This window comes from Sorex fumeus, unplaced genomic scaffold, assembly GCF_029834395.1.
Source record: "Sorex fumeus unplaced genomic scaffold, SorFum_2.1 ptg000043l, whole genome shotgun sequence".
Classification (NCBI taxonomy): Eukaryota; Metazoa; Chordata; class Mammalia; order Eulipotyphla; family Soricidae; genus Sorex; species Sorex fumeus.
In genome coordinates, this window is record NW_026606100.1 from 7,498,672 (window position 1) to 7,525,443 (window position 26,772).

A 26,772-nucleotide genomic window follows, 5' to 3' on the forward strand; every position below is an offset into this window, starting at 1 on the left:
CAAAACCAGCCACCACCCTGCTGAGACCACTCTCCACACGCATGAAGGTGCCGGCAGAGGAACAAAGACTTGCAGATTCTGGGACCGAGATCGCCAAGCCTGCTTGGATCGGGGCTGAGCATCCTCCACCCAGATCCTCCATACTCCAGTAGGCAGGGGTCACACCCACCAACTGGCCCCCTGGCGCCATGTAATCCCATCAACAGTCAAGACCCAGAGACTATAAAACCCAGCTCCCGGAATCAACATTTTATTATCTCATTCTTACTTTGGACAACCTGGCAGGCTACCAAATGTAACCTGCCCACGCGGCAGAGTCTGGAAAACTCCCCGTGGCATACCCAATATGCCAAATACCAGTAACAATGATGGGTCTCATTCTCCTAACCCTGAAAGAGGCTTGAATCTCAGGGCTAGGATGAAGAAGACGTTACTGGGGCCTGCTCGAGGCAATCGACGAACAACAGGATGGTCGTGATCATGATCGTGATCGAGCACCATGCTAATTGTGTGATCTTTTCAGCCTTAATTCTCTTATCTTCGCATATATGTGATATGTATATTAATATATTTCTCTTATGATTAAGCAAATCCCAAGTCTCTTTCATATACAAAACTACATTTGGGGGGTAAGGTGCCGCCAGCAGGTCAACCTGTACCTGTGGGGCGAGTGCATCAGCAGCTGGTCGTGCCCTCAGACTTCCAGATACCCCAAAATTACTGCTGTGCCTTTGGCCAGACCCCAACAACTTGGGGCCCAGTTTACCAAGAAACTAAACATCCAAAAGTTAGGTATGTGGGAGACACACCCACAAACCACTCTGGCTCAGCTGTATAAGCTCATTTATTGGCCTTATCTCAGAGACCCATAAATCTCAAAAAAAGATCAAAAGATGACGTTAGGGCTTGTAGCTCAGAGGAATGCAGGAACCTATGACTGAGATCTCCAGGCCTGCTTGGATAAGGACTGGGCCTCCTCCCCCCATGTCTCCAGTTTTCCAGTAGCTTGACAGTCACACCCACAAACTGCCCCCTGTCAACATGTAATCTCATCAACAGCTAAGACCCAGGGACTATAAACTAAAACTCACGAAAGAAAGCGGCTCAGAATGTCCTGACCAGGGTGCCCCAGAAGGGGGTGGGTGAGAGTCCTCTCAGCCACAAGGTACCCAGCTCCGGCAGCCCAAAACCTCCACAACCCAACCACCACCATGCTCAAGGCTGCTCCCCACATGCTCGGGCTGAGCCTCATGCATGAGTGAAGTCCAACGGAAGCCATATAATGCAGAACTTTGTGACCTTGGGCTCTGGGCTCAATGGGATCAGGAGCGGAGATCTTCTGCACTTGTTTCCCAGTCTCCAGTGATCCAAGGGTCACGCTCATAAGCCACCTCCTGCTGGTGCAAGATAATCTCATCATCAGCCACCATCAGATCCCACAGTTGCTTCTTCCAAAAGGGAGCAAAACATGAGGCCCCCATAACCATGCCACTGGACTCCACGCCAGGCTGTTTCACAAAGGGCACCCCAGAGGGGGGCATGTGAGAGCCCTCCCCGCCCCAAGGGGCCCAGCTCTGGCAGCCAAAAGCTTCCACAACCCAATTGCCGTCAAAAGCGTGTGGCCACTCCCCATTTGCTTGGGCCAAGCCTCACATATGAGTAAACATACTCCTGGACTGTGCAGCTGTTTTTGTGGCCACGCGACACTTCATAAAATACTCCCTACCTATTACCTATAATTACCACACCATATTTGATGGGGTTCAGATAGTATGCAACAAAACATAGAGGAAAATATATATATGCATATATACATATGTTCAGATATATATATATATATATATATATATATATATACCAAAGCTCACATCACCCAAACTTTAACAACATGTTAGTGATATCCTATAGAATGTCTTAATGGCTCCTGCCAAAATAGAACAATCTTCACACTGTTTCCTTCATAAAAACATTTTTGTAAGCATGTTCAGCAGTTCTTCATAACAGACAATATTAAATATATTATTTCGGTTGTGTTTTGGGACAGAGATTGGGATTTGGGATGGAAACATCTCGAATTTGATGGTGGGAAGGTGTAATGGTGGTGGGATTGGTGTTTGAATATTGAATGTAATCAAACGTTGTGAACTAACATATAATATTTAAAAAAAAATTTTAAAAACATAATGTGGAGTTCATGCCCAATTCAATCAGATTAATCAATAGCTGAATAAATAGCAGGGCTCCTAAATTATTAAAAAAAAAAAACTTACATTTGTCCAGTTACAGAGACTTGTAGGCAGTGAGCAGCCTCCGTATAGACTAAGAGTATATACAGAGGACAGCCAAAGGCTGACACCTCCCTGGTCCTCCTTTCAACCTGACTGCTGCAACAAACTGGATGAGCAGGTGTAGACTGGAGGCAGATCAAACAATGAACCTTGCACCACCTCCTCCTCCTGGAGTCTCTTTTCTGATTGGCCAAAGAAGCAAACTTTCCTTTTCCCACTGGGTTAGAGTTCAGATTTTTTCATGTAGAGCATAGTGCAATCCACTTAGCTAGTGATAAAGGAAATCATCATTACCCAAAACTGTGGGTTGCAGTGACCTAATCTGATTTAGACAAAGAGACGTGAGGTGTCATTCCCATGCCTTCAATGCCACAGGCTTAAAGGAGGAACTCCTCTTCACCCCTTTGCAGTTTGGAATCTGCAACAGGAACAGGGGAAAAAATAACCCAGCCCCACCTTTGCTGTTCATTTGGAAAGATTTAAAAACTATGAATTTGAAACCAATATTCCTTTGATTGCTCTACATATCTGTATTATCAGTGTACTCATCAGAAATATACTGTAACCATGATGGTATGGATTAAAATATTGATCATATTTTTTAAAATGGTATGGAAAATCCTAAAAAAATTAAGAATAGGGGCTGGAGTGATAGTACAGTGGGTAGAGCGTTTACCTTGCACGTGGCCGACCCGGGTTCAATTTCCAGCATCCCATATGGTCCCCTGATCACTTCCAGGACTAATTCCTGAGTGCAAAGCCAGGAGTAACCCCTGAGCATTGCCAGGTGTGACCCAAAAAAACAAAAAAAATTAAAATTAAGAATTTGTTTTTGTCCAGTTACATATGATCCAACTAACCATATGATCCAACTAAACCATTGCTGAATATATACCTAAAAATAGAAAAACACTAATCTGAAAAGGTAGTTATGTCCTTGTGTTTATGGCAGCATGATTCACAACATCTAAGGACTGGATACAACCTAAGTGGCCACTGAAGGAGTACATAAGAAGACATGGCTTATATATCCATGGAATCTGCTTGCTATGAAAATAAAAGTTGAAATGCTACCATTTGCAGCATCATCTATAGACCTACAGAATATAATGCAAATGAAGTAAGTCAGATGAAGAGACAAATTATATGATTTTATTGACTGTTTTCCTATAGAAAGAAAACAAATTAAATGAAAAGAAAATAACTCCTAGATTTCATGAACAAAACAGAGTTACCAGAAGAGTAGAAGGGTGGGCAAGTTGGGTACAAAGGGTCAACTGTATGGTGATAGAAGGAAATTAGGTATTTGGTGATGCATATAATAAAGTATACACAGACTGTTGGTCTATCATGTTGTACACATAAAACCTAAATGTTATAAACCATGTTACTGCCATTTTAAAAAGGAACTTGATCAGAATATTAGTAATATTTTATTGGAATTTCATTCTGCTCTTGTAAGTAGGAAACTTTGGTTTAAATCAGAATCATCAGCAAGAATTCGAGGTACATGAAAGATTGTCAAATAAGTGACCATTACCAATGGATTTTTAAAATGAATTTGAAGTAAGTTCAGGCTTTCCTGGGAACAACAAAAAGTCACATGCTTGGCCATAAAAATTACTTCTCAAAAGCAATCAAATTTTATCCTGAGATTAAGGATCTGGTGGGAGAGCACCTTAGTATCAACAGCTTAGGCTATGGAGCACCCACTACTGTAGGAGAAGCCAGTCTCAACACTTACTAGCTGGGAGATTTATAGCATTTTATGTGACTTGTGTGACTTGGGCCGAGATCTCCAAGCCTACTCGGATTGGTGCCGAGCATCCTCCACCCAGATCCTCCAAATTCCAGTAGGCGGGGGTCACACCCACCAACTGGCCCCCTGGCGCCGTGTAATCCCATCAACGGCCAAGACTCAGAGACTATAAGAACCAGCTCCTGGAACCACGCGGCCGCATTCACGGCCATGCGACTTCTTATTATGACATCTTATTATCTCATTCCTACTTTGGACAAACTGGCAGGCTATCGAATGTAGCCTGCCCACATGGCACAGTCTGGCAAACTCCCCGTGGCGTACCCAATATGCCAAATACCAGTAACAATGATGGGTCTCATTCTCCTCAAAAGCCTTGAATATAATCTCAGGGCTAGGATGAAAGAGACGTTACTGGGGCCTGCTCGAGGCAATCAACGAATAACAGGATGATTTGTGATTTGTTTTGTGATGTGACTTGTCATCTGTTAAATGAAGGAAAAGAGCCCCTTTGCAGAAGATTTCAGCTGAAACTTAAAGGAGGCAAGTCCTATTGTGGTTCATGGGATGCAGTAGGAAAGTGCAAAGAAAATAAGACCTTTCTCATAATAAATGGTTAGATAAAGTAGATCAGTTAACTTTGTCCTAAAATGTTGCATTCTACCTCAGTTATCAGAGTTGAGTAATGTTTACATATTCCTAGTAGTTTTTGACACACTGGGATGGTCTACCCATGGTCCACCTCTAGTCATAACCACCACACACACACACACATACAACACACACACACACACACACACACTTCTTCCTTGCCAGTATTTCAGGAGAGAGGGTCACTATTCTGGGTCTCCTTGTTCTTAGAACTTGACTAGTTAGTCAGAGACCAAATCTTGGATACTGCTATTAGAAGAGGGAATCTCTAACAGATTTTTTTCCCAGTTATGCACAGGGGTTACTCCTGGTATCTGAACTCAGGAATTACTCCTGGAGGAGCTCAGAGATGCTGGAAATAAAACCCAGCGTGCAAGGCAAATGTCCTACCCACTATGCTATTGCTCCAGCCCCTGCTGGAAGAATTCTGAGGCAGACATTTTAGAGAAAGTATTCTCATCAGTTGAACATGTATCTTCATGTAAAAAATGAAAGGTATCTTGTAACCCAGAGGTTAAGGGGGGCTAATGAGTTAAAGATGACAGAGATGGGGCATTTGCCTTGCACGGGGCCAACCCTGTTTGATTCACAGCATCCCATATGGTTCCCCAAGCACTACCAAAAGTTATTCCTGAGTGCAAAGCCAGGAGTAACAGCTGTACATTGCAGGGTGTGACCCAAAAAAAGCACCCACCAAAAAATTAAATAAAGAAATAACTTTGCAAAAAAAGATGGCAGAGGTGAAGGGTGGCACGAATGTGAGTTATGAATTATCTTGCAACTCTTCTCCAAATTGTTATTAAGTGAGATGTGAAGGCTGCTGTTTAAGATTCCTTTAGGATTCCGGAATCCTAACTAATACAGGTTATTTCTAGTATCAAAGAAATCTTTAGCTCTATAACTACGAAAAAAATAATAATATAATTTTGTGAGATTTAACAATTTTCAAGAAAATGTTTCTAAAAACAAATAAACATTCCTAATTTTCTCCTCCATGGAAATCAGTTAAAAAGCAACTTCCTTATTAAAATTCTCTGAAATTAATTTTTCCCTACCTTAGTCTCTTTTGAGTTGGAGCGATAGCACAGTGATAGGGCGTTTGCCTTGTACACAGCCAGCCCATGCCAAGCCAGGTTCAATTCCTCCGCCCCTCTCAGAGAAACCGGCAAGCTACCGAGAGTATCGAGCCCGCACAGCAAAGCCTGGCAAGCTACCCGTGACGTATTCGATATGCCAAACACAGTAACAAGTCTCAAGATGGAGATGTTACTGGGCCTGCTCGAGCAAATCGATGAACAATGGGAGGACAGACAGTGCATTGATTTTTTCAGATCAATGAAAAATTGTAGTTTAAATTTATTTGCAAAACTCAAATGTATGCTGGAAGTGATCTGAAGGGATTGCCAATAAAATGCCTACTTTTGCCTATAAATTCTACTTATAATGATTGCAGAAAATGTGCTACATGTTTTTTTTTTCTTTTTGGGTCACAACCGGCAGTGCTCAGGGGTTACTCCTGACTTTGCACTCAGGAATTACTCCTGGCAGTGTTCAGGGGACCATATGGGATGCTGAGATTCGAACCCGGGTTGGCCACGTGTAAGGCAAACGCCCTACTCCCTGTGCTATCACTCCAGCCACACAATGTGCTACATGTTTTCTAATTTGGTTACTAAAGAAATATTTTTGTTGCTGCATCCTCCCCACCCACCCACCTATTGGATTCTAAATCAGGAATTCTTAAATCTTTTCTATTCTCATCCCTTTATACCTGAGAAACATGTCAGAGAAAATAGTGAAGTCAGAAACATTTCAAATTCATTATGTGGTTGAGTTGAAATTAGTTTCTGGCTGTTGCATATTCAGAAACCTTCTACTATTGCCAAATCCTCATAAGCCCCACATTCAGTGATGGAACCCCATTAAGAAGCTAGTATCTAGATAAGAGAGCTGAGTTTGGGGAAGGTAAAAAACTATCAGAGGGCTACTTATCCTGTTTAAGATAGTGATCATAATAGGAACTGTAAACAGAAAGCTTTGCTATTGTTTGTAGTTAAGAAATTCAAATATAAGGTCTCTTACATTTATATGTAAGGCCCTGAGTTTTAGACTCAGCACCATTTTTTGAAGAAAAAGGGAAAGAAATTCAAATGCACAATTATTCTACCAAGTCTATATGATTCAAAATACCTGATTTTTAATATAAGTCTAAAAAGTGGCCTTTAAAAGTCAGTTCTTCAGATGACTGGTTAAAGAAACTTTGGTACATCTACACAATGGAGTACTATGTAGCTGTCAGAAAAGATGAAGTCATGAAAGTTACATACAAGTGGTACCATGTTAAGCGAAATGACTCAGAAAGAAAGGGACAGACACAGGAAGATTGCATTCATCTGGGGAACATAAAGTAACAAAACTAGGAGACTAACACCCAAGAATGGCCGAGATTAGTACCAGGAATTTTACTCCATGGCTTGGAGGCCAACCACACATGCTAAGGGAAAAGGGAGCTCAGATAGAGAAGGGAACACCAAATAAAGGGTATTGGGAGGATCCTCCCAGGATGGGAGAAGCACGCTGAAAGTAGACTATAGACCAAACATGATTGTCAACCCATTGCCTCTTCTGCAAACCATAACACCCAATAAGAGAAAGAGAACAAAAGGGAATGCCCTGCCACAGAGGCAGGGTGGGATGGGGGGAGGGATACTGGGATCCGTGGTGGTGGGAAATGGGCACTGGTGGAGGGATGGGTATTTGATCATTGTATAACTGAAACCCAAGCACAAAAATTTGTAAGTCTACAACTGTACCTCATGATGTCTCACTACTAAAAATTTAAAAATTAAAAAAAAAAGTAAGTTCTTGGGGGCTGGAGCAATAATACAGGAGGTAGGGCATTTGCCTTGCACGCGGCCGATCCGGGTTTGATTCCCAGTATCTCATATGGTCCCCTGAGCACCGGCATGGATAATTCCTGAGTGCAGAGTCAGGAGTAACCCCTGTGCATCACCGGGTGTGACCCAAAAAGCAAAAAACAAACAAACAAACAAACACAAAAGTCAATTCTTATGCTTTATAAATGTGCTAATAAAACAGTTGGAAAATGAATTTGGGATCTTGTGGGGAAATTCATATTTGCACAGTATAAATTTTGCCATTATAAATCCATAGGGATATGGTAATTTTGCTCTCACTGTAATAATACTAAAGTTTCCTGGAAGTGATGCCTTCTAAATATAAACCACTCAACTTTAATGTACAGACTTCCCTTTTTATTGTAATTGGCTTTTAAGAAAGTATTGTGCAGAAGACATCTAATACAATGAAGCAAAATGAGTCAGAAAAAAATTTTTTAAGTAACTTTTTTTCATCAGTTTACTGAAGCTCAAAGATGAGGTCAGTACTTGAGCATTATTAAACAGATTTATTTAACTTTTATAAATTTCACAAGTCCAGCACTTTAACATGGTGAATTTAGTCCAACACTACTGGTCAAAGTAAAAGACAGTTATCCCAGACTACTTCTCATCTACCACTTCTCTGATAGTTCCTAAGAAATCTTTTTTCTTTGATTTTTTTCAGTTTTACTGAAAAATAATTGGCATCATTATTGTATAAGTTCAAGGAACCTAGCATAATGAAATGATTACCCCAATAGGTTTAGTTTTCCATCACTTCATATAGTATAACAGAAGGATAAAAAAAAATTTCTTTTTGATCAGGCTCTCAGGAACTTCTTTTAACCACGCTCTTACAGTCATACAACAGTAAAAACCAAACTAGTCATGCTATAAATGACGGCCCTAGTACCTACGTATCTTACAACTGGAAATTTGTGCCTTTTCACCACCTTCCTCCAAATCCTGTGTCCTAGCCCCAGCAGAAATCTTAACTGTTCAATGTGTTTTAGTGAGAGGTGGGGTTCACACAGCAATTCTCAGGGACTAACCCTGCAGTCATATTTTAAATTTTACAGTAGATCTCTTCAGTGCAGCGGACAAAAGTAAAACAAAGTGTGTGACTACACACACTTCTCTAGCAGTTCATTTTTAAAGACTTCAAAAACTCCTTACATTGCCATGGTTGTTAGGAAATGGCCTTTGTTGGCTCGAAATTCCATTCCCTTCCTACTTTTCTTTCCTGGAGCTGACAACCCCACACTTTGATTTAATGTTTCCTGGAGGGTCTCCTGGACCACCTGGACCATAATTAGTGAGTAGAAGAGCAGGGTGGTTGTTAGAGAACCACTGAGTCAGGATTTGGGGGAAGGTGCCTCAGGGATCTATTTTTACCAAGTAACCTAAGAGATCCCAAATCACCTTTACATCAGAGACCTGACACATCAAATTACTCAAAGACAATTAGAAAAAACTGTTTTCCTAAATGCCTGTGTGGCCTTGAAGGACAGAAGCACAAACTCAAGCCTTGACCTTGAAAAAGTTGAGATGTACTCCCTCATCTCTCCCCCGAACATCTCAACAATCCTCTTTTCTTGTTTTCATACCTTTTTCCCTTTTGTTTTTTGTTGTTTGGTTTTTGGTTGCTGCTTGTTCTCATGCTGGCTGGGCCACACCCAGCAGTGTGTCTTCTCTCTTAACATACATTTATTCTACAGTACACAGTTTTTTTTTTCATGACTTCAACTAAAGCTTAAACTAAGCTTTAACACTGCTTTCAAATGCCCTCCATCCTTCTCACCAGGACATCCAACTGTGATTTCTCACACAATTTATTTCAAGGCTAAAAAAGCTTCATCACTGATACTGCTAGCTCCAAATAAAAGTATTAATTTACAGGTTTATTTAACATTACTAAGATTCTACTTTGCTTATTGATAAGCAAAGAGACAGACTATTCAATCTCATGAAGTATATTCTGCCAGGGGCAGGGGCTGCGACAGAGCTGGGGGTGGAAATAGTGGTTGCAAAGAAAAATACTGGAAATAGTGACTTATGCATTTGGGGGCAAAAGGACTTCTGAAATGATAGTGTGTCCTTTGTACACCAGGAGCTGGACTTGCATCATTAACAGTGATGTTAACTTTGATCATTTGTTTAGTTATGTCTGCCAATTTTTTCTCTAATATATATATATTATTTCTTTTCTTTATAACTATAAAGTGTCTTCCAGAAAATTACTTTGGTAAAATGTAGCTATTCTTTTACCCATTGATATTAGCATCCAAAGATAATTCCTGGAGACTAGGAAGAGAGTTCATAGGGGTGGAGCACATACTTTGTATGCTGTGGTGCCATGTTTGATCCCTGACACTAAAGGTCCATTCCCTCCTCTCCATCACCACTTGCCACGTTGCACTGAATTGCTTACCCAGGTACTGAACCTTCAGGCCCACATAGCTAATCAATGCACTATTAAGACTGGCCCCCAGGTCCTTGAGCAACCCTGGAAAGGTTCATATAAAAAACAAACAACTGAATTACATATGATTGTGTTGCTTAAGTGTGGACTCTCCACAATAATAATAGGATTAAACAAACAAATGATTCTTCACAATAAAATAACAATAGAATTAAACAAACAAATGATTCCCAAACAAATGACACAATTGTTACTTATGCTTGAAATGATGATTTTTCTCTTTGACCTTTATTCTACATTTATAAGTTTAGTTGGAGTTTTTGATTGAAGACAAAATTTTGCAATTTTAGGCTGTCAATTTTTTTATTTTTACTTTCATTCTTTAAAAGATCCTCAAACTCACTGTGATAACTTTTTTTACGTATGTCCACCTGTCTTTTCTCTCATTCATTTTTATAGTTAGATATTTTTGGATAAATATCTTTGATACTCCCAGAATATATATATATATACATATATATATATATATTATGTAAGAAGTAAGTTAGGGGCAGTGTTTTCTTTTCTTTTCTTTTTTTTTTTGGTGGCATTTCTTTTGATCACCACACAGAATGACCTTCTTTGCTCTTGTCTCAAAACATAATTGAGAATTGTTCACTGAATCTTCTCAATTATTCTCAAGTTCTATTTAATTCTCAACTCTCAAGCTCTATTTAATTCTATTTAATTCTCATGCTAAGATAATTACCAATAGACACTCAGTGCATATTTATTAAACTGAAATCATCTCTGAGAAATATAATCTGAGAAATAATAGTCTGGTGGTGCTGACTTTTCACAGAAAGAAGAGGAATGAGCACCTATGACAAGAGATGCAGAAGCAACTTGGAATGAAACATCTCAGATTGAGAGCAGTCAAAAGAGTGGAAATGGGTACACAGCTTTTGGAGTCTACTCAGGGGAAAAAATACAGACTACAAAAGTTAAGAAGACATCCTGGTATACTAGAGTATAAGGAGGAAAATACATCATCAGTGGCAGCATTTAACAGAACTGGACATGGTGATACAGCTGACTTTAAGAGAAAACTCTCCTCAGTGAATGGTACAGACATCATGTCAATTACCCAGAACCTAGACAGAATAATACACAAATCCTGCATCCGCCCCTTCCCTAACTTCACACTGAATCTTCCAGCTTACATCATAATGTCCGCAAAAACGACTCTCAAATCTGTGTTTTTCCACCACCATTCCTCATAGTACATTCATTTATGTCACTCTGTTTTTGATCTGCATTGCTATCCTAAACTCCCAATGAATCCATTTGTTTTCATCATGTTCCTCTTTCACTAACTCCACTTATAAACAGATGTCATTCTAATAGTCATTCCTTGACTTAAGCCTCCATTACTGTTAATATTACCTGTCTGAATAGGCTCTACAAAACTGAATCTAACCTAGTAGCAACTCACCAGAATTCTTAGGCACCCCCTCTTCCACATAAGCATGCTCCGTGGCTGAAATGCACTGGGGAAACCTATGCAAATGTTCTCTCTCTCTCTCTCTCTCTCTCTCTCTCTCTCTCTCTCTCTCTCTCTCTCTCTCTCCACACTTGCCAGTGTTTTTTGTTTTTTCATTTGGGAGGGGGCTAGGGGCAGCACATACAGTGATTTTTAGGGCTTACAGCCAGCACATTGCTTGGGGTTTCTATTGGCCATGTTCTAGGGATCCGACAGTGCCAGGATTAAAATCCAGGTCTCCCCCATGCAAAGCACATGCTCTAACCATTTTAGCTATGTCCCCAGTCTCCAGTGTTACGTTAAACATTTCTGTCTTAAGAAAGATATTTTTGAACACCTTCAGATGTGGTCATACTCTTAATCATATACTAATGTAGAAGCAGCAAGCAAATCCAAATTGAGGGGACTATCTATAAACAACTGGCCAGTGCTCTTGAAAGGGTCAAGGATGATCAAGAATTAAGACTGTGTTACAAATTAAGAGAAACTAAAGGATAGATGGAAACTAAATACAATGAGTCATCCTGGATGGACTCCTAGGACAGAAGAAGGATCCTGCCACCATGTGAGTAAGATATCTATGGATTCACAGTGATTTTCAACTTTCTTGCCTATAAGAGAAAAAGTTACTGCTGCTTGTCTGACAGAGCAATAGTACAGCGGAAGGGCGTTTGCCTTGCACGCAGCCAACTTGGCCGACCTGAGTTTGATTCTTCCGCCCCTCTCGGAGAGTCTGGCAAGCTACCGAGAGTATCTCGCCCGCATGGCAGAGCCTGGAAAGCTCCCGGTGGCGTATTCGATATGCCAAACATAGTAACAAAAAGTCTCACAATGGAAATGTTACTGGGCCCACTCGAGCAAATCAATGAACAATGGGAGGACAGTGTCTGACAGAGGTTTTCAACCCTAGATCTCACAGTGGTTTCAGTCTATAGGTACAAAAGGGAAGAAAGTACTGGATTAGACAATAATGCTATAAAAATATTATTTTCCTGATTTAGATAACGATTATGATTATGTAAGATAGTGATGTTTGGGGAAATTGAGAAAAGACTACAGAAATTCTGTGTGCTAATTTGCGTGGGGGTGTCAAGAGCAAGGGAGGGTGGAAGGGGAGGGCATTGGGCCAAACCCGATAGTACTTAAGGCTTACTCCTGGCTCTTACTCAGGGAACACTCCTAGTGGTACTCATGGGACCATATGTGGTCCAGGAACTGGACCTGGATCAGCCACATGCAAAGCAAACGCTTTATCCCTGTACTGTCTCTCCAGCCCCTCTGCATGCTTGTCTTACAGTTTTTTTCTAAGTCTAAAATCATTTTTCAATTAAATATGACAGTGCTCAAATAGTATTTTAAATCTTCTTTCCATAGGGGTAGAGCGAAAGTACAGCAGTTCAGGCATTGACCTTGCATGAGCTATAATACTTGCTATCTCTTACAGAGACTCTTTACAGAACAGTAAAAAGGATACAGAGTTCAGTGAGAATAGGCAAATGGGTTAAACAAGTCACAAGGGGAAAAACAGCCATCGAAGATGAGATCAAAATATTCCACTGCTCCCAGCATAAGTCTTCCCTACCTTTCTTTGAACAGATCTTTCCTGGCCTCTACAAATATCTGCTTCTCAGTAGGCTGTATGACAATCTATGTACATTTTCCTAATAGTTCTTGTCTTTTTTATTCTATTCTTCAAAAATGAGGTATTAATAGTAGAATGAAGCATCATATATATCCTATATATATGGCTGGAGCAATATTACAGCGAGTATGGCACTAGCCTTGCACATAGCTAACCAAGCTTGATCCCTGGCATTCCATATGGTTGTCTGAGAACTGCTAGGAATAATTCTTGAGTGCAAAGCCTAAAGTAACCCTTGAGCATCTCTGAGTGTGGCCCAAGACCCAAAAAATTAAAAATTAAAAAATACACATATAGTGCACCATGAGAAAAGAGCTATGTTATTACATGAAAAATATTCATGCGAATCAAGAGGAATAGATGTTTTAAAATAGTAGGACAGGATGCTGGAGAGACAGTACAGCAGGTACTTGTCTTGCACGTGGACAACCTGGGTACAATTCCCAGCATAAATTCCCCGAGCCCACCAGGAGTGATCCCTGAGCACAGAGCCGGGAGGAAGACCTGGGCATTCCCAGGTGTGTTCCCCAAAGAAACAATTAAAAGAATACAGATCGGAATAAAAACTAGGTTCAGTTCTCTTTTTTTTTTTTATTTTTGGGTCACACCCGGCAATGCACAAGTGTTACTCCTGGCTCTGCACTCAGGAATTACTCCTGGCTGTGCTCAGGGACTATATGGGATTCTGGGAATTGAACCCTATCAGCCGCATGCAAGGTAAACGCCCTACCTGCTGTGCTATCACTCTAGCCCATAGGCTCAGCCCCGAGGTTCTTAAATAGGTTTTTCTCCATATGTGGTTCATTGACCAACTTCATCAAAATCCTCCAGAGGATTATTCCCATGTAGGCCTTAGGACAGGCCTCACCCAACCCTACTGAACAATAATCTATGGACGGTGCACTAGTTTTTTAAGACTGGTTTGAGAAAATCATTTACATTTGCTTCTAAGCCTCTGTGTGTGTTTGTATACATACACACATATATCTGGTATGTGTAGTGATAGTGGTGGTTGTTTGGGGGGCCATACCCAGTGGTGCTCAGGGTTTACTCCTGACTCTGTGCTCAGGGATCACTCATGGCTCACTGCTGGTAGGGCTTGGAGAACTATATGGGGTGCCAGGGAATAAACCCAGTCAACCTCGTGCAAGCAACCTGCTATATTATCTCTCCAGATCCCCTCCTCCCAGTCTATATTTCTTGAATTTTTCATTCATTGGGAAAACTAAGTTGCACAGTTGGTAATAATTCTAAGTGATTTCAATCTTTTAATTTTGCTTTATTTATTTTTTGGCTTGAAGGTCTATATTACATCCAGTGAGCAGTTTCTCTAACTCAATGAACAGACAATTAATATATGAAAAATATATGCTTCAGACCTCTTCTTTCTAATCTTATTTTATCACCATGTTCATTTGTTCCTGCTGTTAAATAAAACTTCCCTCATGGACCAGTTTATAAATCAGACTTTCAGGGACAAAATGGATGGGGGAAAAAAATTAGTACTAGAGTCAATCCCCCAGCAAACTGAAGCCTGACCGCAGACTTCAAGGCCTGTCTGCATTTCTTCTCACTGGTTGGCATGTCTGTTTCTCGTGCTAAAAGATAGAGCTCAGCAACAGGATAAAAAAAAAATCACATCCTTGTGTGTTAGCTGAAATTCACCATGATCATCATTTCTGATTACAGCCTTCGTCCTGCCTTTAATTGGAAGGTGCATAGTTAATTACTGAGCCCACTGGTTGAGTTTGAATTGTAACCCTCTTCAAAAATGCACCCACACTGGAGTACCTTTCTGAGCACTGGAAAAGGCAACATAGGCAAGCAGCTACTTGAGGCCAGGAAAGGTTAAAAATGAGTCATCCAGTCCTTCAAAAACTAGAAACTGAGCTTCCATATGACCCTATAATATCACTTCTGGGAATATATCCCGAGGATGTAAAAAAGCACAGCAGAAATGACATCTGTACCTATATGCTCATTGCAGCACTGTTCAAAATAGTCAAAATCTGGAAACAACCCAAGTGCCATAGAACAGATGACTGGTTAAAGAAACTTTGGTACATCTACACAATGGAATACTATGCAGGTGTCAGGAGAGATGAAGTCATGAACTTAGCTTATAAATGGATAGACATGGAGAGTATCATGCTAAGAGAATTGAGTCAGAAAGAGAGGGACAGACATAGAATGACTGCACTCATTTGTGAAGTATAAAACAACATAACATGAGGCTGACACCTAAGGACAGTAGATACACGGGATAGATAGGTTGCTCCATATCTGGAAGCCTGCCTCATGAGCAAAGGGGAGAAGGCAGCTGGAATAGAAAAGGGATCACTAGGGGGCGATAGCACAGTACATAGGGTGTTTGCCTTGCACACAGCCGACCCGGGTTCGATTCCCATCATCCCATATGGTCCCTCAAGCACCACTACTCAGGAGTAGTTCCTGAGTGCATGAGCCAGGAGTAACCCCTGTGCATTGCCAGGTGTGTCCCAAAAACCAAACAACAAAAAAAAAAAGAAAAGGGATTACTAAGAAAAAGATGGTTGGAGGAATCAGTCAGGATGGGAGATGTGTGCAAAAAGTAGATAAAGGACCAAACATGATAATCTTTCAGTGTCTGTATTGCAAACCATAATACCCAAAAGTAGAGAGAGATTATGGGGAATCATATCTGCCATGGAGGCAGAGGGAGGGTGGGAAAAGGGGGGTATAGAGGGGATATTCGTGGTGGGGACTGTGCAATGGTGGAGGGATGGGTGTTTGATCATTGTGTGATTGTAACCAAAACATGGAAGCTTGTAACTATCTCACAGTGATTTGATAAAATTCACTATCACTATCACTATCACTCTGTTGTTCTTCAATTCGTTCGAGTGGGCCCAGTAACGTCTCCATTCATCCCTGTCACGTGCAAGTGTAGCCCGATGACATATTTGGGGGCACCTTCAGGATCAGGAGAATGAGGACCATTCATTGTTACTGTTTTTGACATATCTAGTATGCCATGGGTAGTTTGTCAGGCTCTGCCGCGCAGGCAGGATACTCTCCGTAGCTTGCCGGGCTCTCCAAGATGGATAGAGGCTTTTGGGACAGCCTCTAATCACCTTTACAGGTGTTTCTAGTTAGGCATATAGGCGGGTATGATATTCTCAGTAGCTTGCTGGGTTTTCTGAGAGTGAGAACTAGAGAATAAGAGGTCTTCCGGGAGCTTGGTTTATAGTCTCTGTATGGCCGTTGATGGGGTTACACAGCAGTTGGTGGGTATAACTGTCTAGCTACTGGAAGGTGGGGGAGCTGGATGGAGGAGGCCCAGTTCCGAACTGAGCAGGCTTGGAGATCTCAGCCCCGAGTCCTGCACACCTGGGTTCCTCTGCCGGTTCCTTGTCCAAGCGTGCGGAGAGTGGTCTCAGCGTGGCTTTGGCTGGGTCCCAGAGGTCTTCAGCTGTCGGGGGTCTGCTTGGGGCACAGAGGGAAACTCAACCTGCCCTCCTCCAAGGGGCCCTGGTGAGGACAGCCAGGCGCGGGGGCAGGAGACTAATTATTATAAATAATAAAATTTATTATTTTATTAATAAAATTAATAAAAAATGAGTCACCACTGGCCTCTCTCTTGATTCTAAATTAACCCAGCATCATAAAGTCAAACAATCAAAATGAATACTTCATGATGGGCCTTCTAACAGTTATCTCACAGGAAACCCCCTGAACCTTTGATTAGGTTGCTATGTAGCAAATGTTTAAAATAAAAAAGTCAATGGGCAAGACAGAGCTCAGCAGTGGAGAATTTGCCTTGGACATGTGACAGCTGAGGCAGGATCCCCAGCATCACAACAATCAAACATTAAATGCATCCACACTCCAAATATGTCATCCTGAATCATGTTTAAAATCACAAAGTTCAAAAACAAAGGACACCCCACTCTGTCTCTGTCTGTCTCTCTGTGTCCTTTGATTAACCCCTTGCATGCATTACAAATTATTTATGAAGTAGTGACTTTTAAAGGGACTGCTTTGAAAATTTGTGAGTTCAGAGACTTTTGGGCTACACCTGGCAGTGCTCAAGGCTTACTCTTGTTTCTACACTCAGGGATCCCTTCTGACAGTGCTCAGGGGAACATGTGTGGTGCTGAGGATAAAAGCTGAATCAGCTGAATGTAAGGTAATCACCTCAACTCCTGTACTAATTTTCCAGTCTTTTGATATATTTTGGTTTTTTTTGTTTGGGGGCCACACCTGGCAGTGCTCAGGGCTTACTCCTGACTTTGAGCTCAGGGATAACTCATAGAAGGTTTGGAGTGCGAGGGGCTGAACCCAGGTTGCAAGACAGACTCTCTGCCTGCTGTACTTTTCCCAGCATCTCCCAATATATTTTTAAAGATTTAAAAACGTAGTTCATGTTTTACCCATTAATTTTATGTAAGTCCAAGAAAAGTCATTGCCCCCATAGAGGAAACAACTTTAGAGGATTTTTTAATGTTTCCTATGAAGAAAAAGAGACTATGGCACTGGAAAGATAGCACAGGGGTAAGGCGCTTGCCCAGCACATGGCTCAGTTTGATTCCCAGCTCTGCATCTGGACCCTCATGCATACAGTTCCCCAGCACCGCCGCCAGGAGTAAGCACCAGCAGGTGTGTCTTCAAAACCAAAAACAACACAAACAAAATAAGAAACAAGGAATTATAAGGACGCATAGAATGTTAAGACATACGTCACAGGGCTGGAGAGAGAAGCCACGGGGCAGGAGCTCATGGTTTGCATGCTAGAGGCTCAGGTTTAAGCACCTCTACTGCATGGTGGTTCTCTGAGAATCTCCACAGGCAACCGCCAAGCACAAAGCTGGGAGTAGTCCCTGAGCACTGCCAGATATGGGTCCCAAACAAACAAATGTGTGTGTGTGTGTGCGTGTGTGTGTGTGTGTGTGTGTGTGTGTGTGTGTAGAAATATAAGATAGCACATTACATCCTAAAGAAACTCTGGAGAAGCTACATGGTTTTTTTTTTTAAATGTTATTACTTTTAATTGAATCACAGTGAGATACAGTTACGAAGTTGTTCGTGATTGGGTTTCAATCATATAATGTTACAACACCTATCCCTTAACCAGTATACATTTCCTACCACCAATGTCCCCAATTTCCCACCACCCCCTCTCCCACCTGCCTCTATGGCAGGCACTTCTCTTCTCTTCTCTCTCTCTGAATCTCTCTCTCTTTCTCTCTCTCTTTCTCTTTGGGCTTTATGGTTTGCAATATAAATACTGAGAGGGTATCAGGTATATCCTTTTACCTACTTTTAACACTCAGTTACTGTCCAAAATGGTCATTTCCAGTGATAGCACAGTGGGTAGGGCATTTGCCTTGCACGCGGCTGACCTGGGTTTGATTCCCAGCATCCCACATGGTCCCCTGAGCACGGCCAGGAGTAATTCCTGAGTTCATGAGCCAGGAGTAACCCCTGAGCATCACTGGGTGTGACCCAAAAAGAAAAAAAAGATCATTTCCAACAATTAGTTTTATACTTGTCCCTTCTCTATCCTAACTACCATTCACCCCTCTACCCCCGCCCTGCAGACACTGTTGTGGCAAGCTTCCAACCATTGACCAGTTCTCCTGGCCCCTGTTTTCCCTGGCCTTACATATTGACCTCATAGAATATATATATAATAAAACATATATTATAATATATGTTATAATAAATTATATGATATATTTATAATCAAAAGTATCTACCAAAAGTATCCTGCTTGCACAGCAGAGTCTGGCAAACTTCCCGTGTTGTACTCAATATGCCAAATACCAGTAACAATGATGGGTCTCATTCTCCTAATCCTGAAAGAGCATTGAAATGGCTCTTTTAAAATCTCAGGGCTAGGGGCTGGAGAAATAGCACAGCGGGTAGGGCGTTTGCCTTGCACGCAGCCGACCCGGGTTCAATTCCCAGCATCCCATATGGTCCCGTGAGCACCGCCAGGAGTAACTCCTGAGTGCAGAGCCAGGAGTAACCCCTGTGCATTGCCAGGTGTGACCCAAAAAGCAATAAATAAATAAATAAATAAATAAAATCTCAGGGCTAGGAAGAAGGAGACGTTACTGGTGCCTGCTCGAGGAAATCGACGAACAACAGGATGATCGTAATACTTATATTTATATACATAAATATTTTAATATGTTTTATATCCCACAAATGAATGCAGTCATTCTATATCTGTCCCTCTCCTTCTGACTCATTTTACTTAGCATAATACTTTGCAGGTCCACCCATTTATAAGCAAATTTCATGACTTTATTTTTCCTAATGGCTCCATAGTATTCCATTGGAAGCTACACATTTTTTTATTCTTTACTGCTACAGTAACCTTCCGATTTATAATATTAAAAAAATCTGCTCTCTTATAATTAAACATAATTACAAGAGAGTATTCGATATGCCAGACACAGTAACAACGAAGTCTCCAATGGAGACGTTACTGGGCCCGCTCGAGCAAATCGACGATCAACGGGAGGGCCTTTACCTTTACCTTATTTTTATAATTATATAATTATTTAAACAAATCAAAAGACAGCTAAAATTTACTCTGTTATTATTCCATTTGCATCCCAACTAGAGAAATGAGATTCCTTTCTTTTACTTTATGGGGTACCCTCTCTCTTTTAACTCATATTTCCTAAACAGAACCATTCTATGTCACTATACAGTTCCCCCTGAAGTTCTTTTCTACAGTGATAGATGATGAACCTGGAACTCTGGGCAGAAGTTTCGACCGACTTTTCCTATAAAGAGAAATCCCTAATGGCTGCCGGAGACCACAGCGACCAGAAAGCTCAGGTGATGGGACCAGTTCTTGCGTCATGTAGATCAAATAGATACGGATGCAGATAAACTCAGATACAGTTTCCTAACTGTTTTTGTGGGGCTGATGGGATGCTAACCTCCTGGCAAACCTATACCAAGTCCTAACTCCTGGTCCTTTAACGAGGCACTTCCATGGGAGCGTAAGGTGGTGAGAGCCAAGAGCTGCAGCACTCGCATTTTCAGCACTATTACCTTCCTGGATCCCCAAGCCTCCCACCAGTATCACTACTATGGGAGGCAAGGATAAACACAAGTTAGAAAAGTTGGCATTGGAGTCACATTTTCTGGGGTTGATTCCTGCCTCTGACATTTACCAGCTATCAGCCTGAACAGTTTACCCTAGCCTCTTTGTACTTCAATTTTCTTCATATGCAGATTGGTACCTATTGCAGAAGATTATAAATTAATCATGGTAACAAATCAGCATAAATATACCACTTAACTTTGTGCCAACTAATTCACGCATTTTCCTTTATACCTATTTAGTTATGTGATGCCCTCCCCAAAAGCTTAGATTAGAATCAAATTTCCTAATTGAAACAACAGGAAAACTGAGGCTCAGAAAAGTTAGCAACTTGTCCAAGGATACACAACACAACTGGGAAATAGCTAAAAAGGGATAGTGTTCCCAGCCACTCCACATCTGTGTGGTATTTGATTAGCTTGAGTGCAATGTCTGATATGAAGTACATGTTTAACAACTAATTTTAATAATTATCAACTATTTATAAAATTCTTAGGTTACACTAGGTCGCAGCAAGAAAGAATGCTGGGATTGACCAACTGGACTGTCTTCCATGGATGTGGAATGAGTGACTGAAATTGTCTACCCTCCCCCAAAAAAATTAAGAGCTGAATTCCAAATTAAAAACTGGTGGGCTAGAGAGGCAATACAGGGATTAAGGCTTTAGTTTTACATGTGGCCAAGCCCAGTTTGATCCTGGCACTGCTTATGGTACCAAATGGCACTAGAAATGACCCCTGAGCATAAGCCAAGAGTAAGCCCTGAGCACGATGGGTATGGCCCTACTCCATTCCCCAAATTAAAAAACAGCTTCAGTGCCAGGATGTCTCAAAATGTTGATAATGTTTGCCATATCTTGTCTTCCTCCAAAACCTAAGATTAAGACAGGTTGAATTTTTGTTTGTTTTGTTCTTATTTGGAGGCCATACAACAGGATCTACTCCTGGCTCTGTGCTCACAGATCACTCCTTGTGGTACCAGGATTAAACCCAGGTCAGATGAGTGCAAGGCAAGCACCTTGTCTTACCCACTAAGCTATTTCTTTGCCCCAAGACAAGTTGAACTCTTAATTAGAAATCTTTATTTAGATTTGCAGATACTACAATGGAGTGTGTCTCGGGACTTCAAAGGGAAGGTATTGATTTTTTTCTGGCCCTCACCCACCTGCAAACCACCGTTTCTGAATATAGGCCTCCTTGTTTGTTCCTATCTTTAAAATAAAAAAGCACTCCTTACTACTCCTTATTACTGTGCAAACAAGATGGCTACTTTGAGGACAGACATCACTGCTAGCTTCTGAATGCCAGTTTGTGGCTAATGAAACTCTTTCTCTACCTATCACCATGTCACTTGATTGATTAGTCCCTCAAGCAGCCATGGAACAGAATCTTCAGAACCTCTGCAGTTATATCTTAACACTTGTGTCACAAATGTATGATCCCTCCTCCACATAAAACAAAAATCCTGATGTCTGGTTGCCTGCAGTGTTTCCTTCTTCATCACTGTGTCACTGAAATCTATCAAAGTATCTTTATCTGACACTAGACTGCCATCTTCACTCCCTCTTTCTACTATTCCACACCCCACTCAATTGCTACAGAGCTTTATAAAAAGATGCTTTCTTTACTTAGCCTTTTTTGAAGAAACCTACCTTAAACTGACACCTATATCCAATCAAAATTCCTACCTTTGGCTTTCCAGGCCTTCATAAGACTTGAAAGGGGCATGCTGTTAACTCTCATTTCAGTATACCAATGAGTATTTATTAGACAAACACTTGATAAGAATGACCACGTTTCATAGAATAGCCACAGGTTTTGTGTTACTTAGAAGAGGAATAAACAATTTTTAATTTTAGCTATTTATTTTGGACATAGTGCAAGAGGAAAACTTAAAATGTCCCAAGATCTCATTCTATGCTTCATCAAATAGCTTGATTGGAGAAGGTTATAGAAGACTATCAAAGGGAACATTTGCAGTACAGAAATGTAATATATTAATAGTCAGGTAAATTTCAAAAGAGTTTCCACTCTTTCAACCTGAAATTAAATTGTAACAAAGTAAACCTCTCGTGATTAGAAATGAAAAGTTAGAACTTAAAAACAAAGTGAAAACACTTCTATATTCAAGACTACAAGATATATCCGTTCTAAGAGTACCTTGAAAGGTTAGCTAGAACAAATGAAAACCTATGAATAGAAATCACTAGTCCTTAGTATCAAGGAGCTGCTTTTTATAAAAGATCAATTTATAAATGACTATCAGTCTGAATGAACCATCAGTCTCTGGGACACCCCTTCAATGTAAAAACCTAACATAGATTTAACCTAAAATGTCGGCGATAGCACAGTGGTAGGGCGTTTGCCTTGCACGCAGATGACCTGGCCCACCCAGGTTCAATTCCTCCGCCCCTCTCGGAGAGCCCAGCAAGCTACCGAGAGTATCTCGCCTGCACAGCAGAGCCTGGCAAGCTACCCATGACGTATTCCATATGTCAAACACAGTAACAAGTGTTATGATGGAGATGTTACTGGGCCCGCTCGAGCAAATCAATGAACAATGAACGGGAGGACAGTGCTACAATGCTAATCTAAAATGTATAAAGAAAACCAAATGACATGTGCTTTTGAAGACTTAGCAACTTGCCAAACATTTAATTGGCTTTTCCATTTAGAATGAGGAGGGATGGGTATTCGATCATTGTATAACTGAAACCCAAGCACAAAAATTTTTAAGTCTACAATTGTACCTCATGGTGTTTCACTAATAAAAATTTTTTAAAAAACTACATATTTTAGAATAAATCATTTCAAGAAAAAAAAAGAATGAGGAAATGCAGGATTGTGCCAGCAGTTCATGTGATTGGCTTACAAATGTAAATAATTTCTGACAAAAGCCTCATCCAGATGTAGCCGTGGTCCAGACTATTCCTGAGTTGAATGAACATTCTGATGTTAGCTCGGGATTTTGGAATGCATACTCACATGTCCAACAGGACAAAGCACATGATCAGAGAGCTGCAACCAGCCCTTCAACAGGTCCAAACAAATGCGGTGTTTTATGTTTTTGTTTTGTTCTGAAGGGATGACTGTTGGCTCAGTTGAAGATGATCTTAGCTGAATATATCAACTGGGCTTCAGTTTGATGAAATGTTTGGTGATTCATTTAAAATTATGGCTAAAAACAATCAATTCAAGAAGAGGTGCTGCAGTTAGTTTGGGAAGATAAAGACAATGTTATTCATTTAATGAATATGTATTGAGAAGCTATGATTCACCAGACCCAGGGGACAGAAAGCTGACTCTACTAATGAGTCATTTATCATAGTTTCAACTGAACATAAATTTTTAACAGGGTCAAGAAATATGCTAGCATTAGAGAATCACAAATCCTGTGGATTTTAAAATGTTTCTAATTGATACTGCTTCCTCTAAGATGCCATTTAGTCTTCTCCAAACAATATCAACACATTTCCTCTAGCATTTCTTCTGCTTCTCATAATCTAAGCAAGAATTGCTACGCCTTTCTTTGTAAAATACAACTCCAGTCCCTAGACTATAGCTATGTCAGTTTGGGAAAAGTCCCTGAAAGAAGAAAAAGATCAAGCTGTGTTTAGTTAACTACACTGTGCTGAAAATAAAAAGAGGTTTTAGTTTTACAATCCTTTATTTTTGTCAGTCCTTCTCAGGACCTGGTCCCAAAGAAGTCTCTCTGCAGAAGACATGTCTAAAACCTAGGTTTCGTGGCATGGCCATAACGGTCCTAACAGAGAACAGCGGGTATGAAACTTGCCCTGCAGACTTCCATATAGATTAAAGGATAGTAGTCTCTGCCTGATTATTTATGTGCGTGTGTGTGTGTGTGTGTGTGTACAATGAAGCTTATGCTCTTTACAGAAGAGTATGAGAAAAACAATTTCTTAAACCAGCAGATACATTACAGCTTAAGTCCATTCAGATGAAGATGTCTAAATGACAAACTATTGGATGTATTTTTGCCAATCAAAAAAATCAGCAGCCAGTTCATTTTCCAGTTCGATTTCTATACCATTTCATGCCTTTGAATGAAGGAGCTATAATGGAGAAAATGAAAACCAAAAGCGCTGGTTCTCAAAGATATTGTGTTAAAAATAATCATAGGTCTTTACAATGGAGAGCTACAAAGCATCTACAATAAAGTCTATTGGACAGTATGTTATTTTTGCAGGGTAAATTTTTAGAAGTTCGATTTAGCATCCATCACAAAACAAAAAATGAAACAAGGTGGGGGGGGAGACAAAGGGGGAATGCCTGCGACTTCATCTTTTCAAAACAATCATAGATAACTGGCCCCCTCCCCACATGAAACAGGAAATCGAATATTCAGGTGGCTTATGTGGGAAACGAATCCGCTCTATTGATGGTAAAAAGCTCTAGCTTTGTATGGTGAGATCATAAATTCGCACGTTAGTGATACTCATCATAATTTCAGAAACGCTTTAGAAACTAAGACTTCATTTTATTCTCTGTGATTGGAGGGATGTCTGGGAATCACTGCGCTCAAGGGAGCTCGCTTGAGAAGATGTCTGTGTTACTACCAAACGCTGGTTGCCAGAAAGTCACTGGTACTAAGCGACCCAAACATTAAAGATTTAAGATTTTCCACTCTCCCCACAATTCTCCAGATCAGTCTGAATGGTGTGTGTGTGTGTGTGTGTGTGTGTGTGTGTGTGTGTGTGTGTGTGTGTGTGTTAGGGCCGGTAATTATGCACCAGTAGTTAGGCTCTTGACTCTCAGCATTGGGGTTGCTGTACAGAGCTAGGAGAAAGATTAAGTTTTCATGACATTCCACTTTGGGGGGTTTATTTCATTAAAAGCTTTCAGCGAAGGCTTAAATTATTCAAGGGAAGGAAAATGTTCTAAGAGTGGCTCATAAAGTGCATAAAAGCAAACATCATCCAGAAGGACGCGCCGCAGGCTCCATCGGGACCAAAGGTCTATTCCCTGCCCTCCCCGCCCCCAATCTCTGTCCCCTCCTTAGCCACACCCGCTCCCCCAAGGACAGATGCCGGCCATCTCCAAGTCTGCATCCTAACTCTGAGCCAGGAGCACATGCGTGTAAGTCAGAGCCAGAGTCCCGCCCCGCCACCGGGTGCCTCGGCTTCCTGCCTTCCACGTCAAGGTGAAACCGAGCCCTGGGGGACCAGGGGTGCGGGGTGGCGGTGCGCAGGAGGAAGCGCCGGCGGAGGCGGCGGGTCGCAGGATCCGCAGGAAGGAAGTGAGCAGACGCCCGGGCAGACGGACAGATGCCCCAGCCGCGCTTCTTTCCACCGTGCGCCGCGAGCCTGGGACCGTCCCAGGCAGCAGAAGAGGCGCCCGGCGCGCGCGCGCGGCCACTCGCACCCGCGTGCGGGCACCGTTGCGGGTGCGCGCCGCCCGCACACTCGTGTGCGCGCTCCACTCACCAGCAAGCCCTGAGGTCCGCAGCCCGCGTGGGACGGCGACTGCAGTGGCTGTCCGCGCGCTGCCGTGTGGCCTTGGCATCCGTCTGGCCGCCGCAGCCCGGGCCGCGGGGGGCGTTCTTTGCTTAGGAGGCACTGCTGCCCGCCGCGATGGCCCACACTGCTCGGCGCCCGCGGGCTGGCCTGGGCCGCGCCTCCTCCCTCTCTCCTCTGCGGACTGACGGCGCTTTGCTAGTTCTACTCGCTCCTGCAGCCAGCGTTGCGCTCCTCCTGCTGCTCTTCCTCCTCCTCCTCTTTCTCGGTCGCGGATAGAGCTAATCGCGTCCTCGCAGACGCTCGGGCAGACGGACAGATGCCCCCGCCTGCGGCAGCCTTCCCTGCAGCCAGCGCCGCAGGAAAAGAAATTGTCGCTGCGATGGTCCCTGCCTCCCCTGCCCCGGCCTTTGGTGCCGCCTCCGCCTCTGCCTCCGCCCCCTCCTCCTCGGCGGTGGTTTCCCCGCATTCTGCAGAAAAGACCGCAGGTGGAAGGAAGCAGGCCCGGCAGACAGCCCAGAGGAAAGGAGAGAGATTTTCTCACCCCAACCCCTGAGCGTCCCTTTGCTCCACTGTCATCTTTCACCGAGATAGAACGGAGAGGGAGCCTGGTAAAGCCGCATTGCCCACATGCCACAAAGCAGCTGGACTGGTGGAGAAACTCCCTGTGAAGTCAGGAGAATAGGTTGTTAGTGAAAAATCCAACTTACAACTGATATCAGGAACTGCACTTGGAGGTTTCTCTGCATGCACCGACTCCCACCACTCTGTTCTCTTTCTACTCAGCATAGTCGGGAATGGACACTTTTATGATGTTATCTGTGTACTGTTAGACCTGTTATGGACAGTGTTTTAGTATGATCCTGGCTCTGTGCCAGACTATAAAGAAAATCTAATTTATTTGTGTCTGCAGTCTTTTACAAACAAACTGTTATCCCCCACCCTAGTCCCATCAAATTACAAGGATCTAATTCGCATCACCTAGAAAGTAGTAGCTTTCAATTCTGCTC

At 42.0% G+C, this 26,772-nt stretch overlaps 1 protein-coding gene across 2 annotated transcripts in view; it reads right to left on the bottom strand.

Annotated features, from left to right (window-relative positions):
* STAMBPL1 (STAM binding protein like 1) overlaps positions 1 to 25,984 on the bottom strand; it is a 57,414-nt gene extending 31,430 nt beyond the window's left edge. For both annotated transcript variants that reach the window (XM_056120626.1, XM_056120625.1), the window contains exon 1: positions 25,733 to 25,984. The gene's annotated coding sequence lies outside the window, so the exon portion shown is untranslated. The remainder of the gene's footprint in view (positions 1 to 25,732) is intronic.
* Between the last annotated feature and the right edge of the window lie 788 nt (positions 25,985 to 26,772).